The sequence below is a fragment of the Mustela lutreola genome, chromosome 7, assembly GCF_030435805.1.
Source record: "Mustela lutreola isolate mMusLut2 chromosome 7, mMusLut2.pri, whole genome shotgun sequence".
Taxonomy (NCBI): Eukaryota; Metazoa; Chordata; class Mammalia; order Carnivora; family Mustelidae; genus Mustela; species Mustela lutreola.
This window is the reverse complement of record NC_081296.1, coordinates 102,773,635-102,776,900: the sequence shown is the minus strand read 5'-3', so window position 1 is coordinate 102,776,900 and position 3,266 is coordinate 102,773,635. Positions and strand designations below refer to the sequence as shown.

The window sequence follows — 3,266 nt, the reverse complement described above, 5'->3', positions numbered from 1 at the left end:
TGCTGGAGCCAGAAGATTGAGCATCATGAGGAACAGACCTGAACCCAGTCTGTCTGGAGTTGGGATCCTGAAGCCTAGCTTCTGGTATATAGCCCTACCCAGACACAATGTTGTCAATCCATGACTCATGCATGTGAAAATTATTTTTTCTATCTTTAAACCATGGAGTAGTTTGTTATATAGCATTACTGTAATAATAGCTGACTGATGCACATCAGTATTTCAATTAAATAATTTCATTTCTCGCCATAATACATTGTTATGACTCATCTACTTTATAAAATTAACATAATGTATTTGGGTAAGGAGCTGATGTTAAAATCACCGTGAGAGAAATAATTAGAAAATAACTTTTCATAAGTAAAAATGAGAGTAAGATTTTAGCACAACTGACATTATATTCTCTAACCTTGCACAAATTTTTCTTGCTTGTGCAGAGTATCTCCCTTTTGTTAGTTTGAAGACCAAGTGTAAATATCTTCACAAATAGAAAAATAACTGAACTAATAGCAGTAAATTTATAGGGGGATTTGTTGTTTACTGGGATGAATATTACCAAAAACAGTCTTTAACTAGAACTCATATTACTTATGCCAATCATCAAAAATATTTATGAAATAAAAATATATACAAATTTCACATATAAGCTAAATTTCCTATTTTTTTGATCTGTTATTACAATGCTGAGACATTCTTATTTTAATAATCATTCCTTTTTCAGAGATAGGAAGACTGAGGTCAAATTTTTTGCTAAAAAATGTTAGTAAACAAAGTTTGTTTACTACTTGAATCAAATATGCTCTTAATATGTTTAATAGATAAAATTGAAAACATTTAAAGATTTTAAAACTGTTAATATTATATCCCCCTCACCACTTTAAAACTAGCTATTTCAGCCACTTCCTAAACATCAGTACTCCACATGTGTCAAGGTGATGATGGGTAAAATATATCCTAAAATTTCTATCAAAGAAGTTCTTAGAAAAATCCTTCAACATAATAATACAATGGATATCTTTTTTTTTTTTTTAACATATAATGCATTATTTATTTCAGGGGTACAGTTCTATAAATCATCAATCTTACACATTTCACAGCACTCACCATAGCACAGACCCTCCCCAATGTCCATCACCCAGCCACCCTATCCTCCCCTCCCCACCCCTCCAGCAACCCTCAGTTTGTTTCCAGAGATCGAGAGTCTCTTACGGTTTGTCTCCCTCTCTGGTTTCGTCCTGGTTCAATTTTCCCACCCTTCCCCCACGACACCCCCTTCCACCTCTCAAATTCTTCATATCAGTGAGATTATATGATAATTCTTTCTCTGATTGACTTATTTCACTTAGCATAATACTCTGCAATGACTATCTTTTTAAAATAAAAAACAACAAAACAGCCTAGAAAAATTAGTTCCTTCAAGAACATGAATGTTCTTTACTGTAAAGAAAATATTTTAAGGAAATTAATGCCACTAACACCTTTACTTCTGTCAATGAAACTGACCCAGGTGATCTAAAGAGAAAAAAATATTTAACTCAGAAATTTACAAGCAAGTCATAAAGCCTAACAGGCAAATGGTTCCATATAATAAAAGCAAAGTAAGAGCAAAGGGACACAAGAATGGCAAGTTTTGTAGGACCAGTGTAACTGGTGTGTGTGATCTGAAAACAGTGAGGCCCTTTCCCTTTGAGATGTAACTGCAGCCCTGTCATGCTCTAGTACTCCACAAGGCAGTAGAATAATTGGAGCTAATATTGACTTGGACAGTTCTAGGGAGTCTCTATTTAGCAACAGCTGTATGACTAACAAGAACCTAATATTGTACAACCAGATAGACAGTGAAACAGCACATGATCTTTTGGTCATGGGGCGCTTGTTAGATAAAAGCGTCTATGTTGTTCATTTGAGTGCAGCCAGCAATTGCTTATTAGATTAACAATAAAGGGCTAGAGTGGAAACTACACGACATGCGATTGTAATAATCTTCCCTTCGACCCTACACAGATGTGTTAGTGTGGAGCATCCATCCATAGGTTAAAAGCCCATTTCTATTTCTTTGTGAAGTGGTATATCAGTGCTTAGGATGAAAGAATTTAGGAACTAAAGGTCTGAGTGCAATTCTCCACTTAGCTACTTACTACTGATCTGACCTAAGACAAATATCAACTTCCCCAGTTGTAAAAGGAGAGAAACAATGTACTTTACTCAAGAGTGCTTTGCCATATGTCAACTAATAAATGTTAAGCCCATAACAGACTAACTCAGATGTGGTAAGCTCTTGAATATAGTTTTTCTTCTCTTTTCATTTTCAGTGCTATCATTAATCCATTTTCTTGTGCTTTTTCTTAGTATTTGAAGTTTTTCTCACTTCATGTTTTAGACCACTTAATTAGAAGACATAGCTCATGTGCTCAGAAAAAAACACGAGATGGTCAGACATGATGATGAGGAGAGAGAGAGAAGAAGTGAATAAAGAACATCCGTGTAAGAGCTGTTAAGGTTTTTGTTGTGTTCAGATTTGCACTGATGTAGTAGTTCAACAAGTCTAGAAATCAATCAGTACAATTCTCTCATTAAAACCCAATAAAACATGTCTTGCTCTTCCTGCCACATACAGAAGAAAACCACCATTATTGCCTGATGTAGATCAGTGGCTCTAAACTATATAACAACTATTTTCTAAAATTCTTTTATTGCCAAAAGACATTCATAGAAAACATAACCTAAAACCACTCACTAGAATAACTCCAAAGTCACATGTTATTGATGCAAAATCGTACGTTATATTGATTCAGGAGAATCAAAGTAATGCTTTAACTGTAAAGGAAAGAAAACCTGATGTTCAGTAAAGTAATTGGCTACGATGTTGGCTATTAATGAAGTACTTACATTTTTGTACCTCCTTACAGCACAATTGGTGCAGGGAAATAGAAGAACATGGATGTGTGTGGACACTAAAATAAGGACTTTGTTAGGCTGACTAATAGTTGCTCTTTGTTGATAAGAAAATAAATAATAATAATAATAACTAAAACTACAGACCAGTGATGTCCAATATGGTAACCAATAGCCCTGAATGGCTATGAAGCCCTTGAAATATGGGTCGGTGCTACTGAAGAACTGAATTTTAATGTTATTTATTTAAATTAAATTTACTTAAATTATACTAAAAGCTAAATCAGCATTAAGTTCCTCCATAATGTTTACATTGATTATGGGTTGAAATAATAATTGGGAGATATTATATGTTAAATATATAATTAAAA

At 33.9% G+C, this 3,266-nt stretch overlaps 1 long non-coding RNA gene across 1 annotated transcript in view; it reads left to right on the top strand.

The window, feature by feature from the left end:
- LOC131835354 (uncharacterized) overlaps positions 1-2,599 on the top strand; it is a 4,639-nt gene extending 2,040 nt beyond the window's left edge. The window contains exon 3 of the long non-coding RNA XR_009355146.1: positions 2,381-2,599. This is a non-coding gene — a long non-coding RNA (uncharacterized LOC131835354). The remainder of the gene's footprint in view (positions 1-2,380) is intronic.
- Positions 2,600-3,266: the final 667 nt, after the last annotated feature.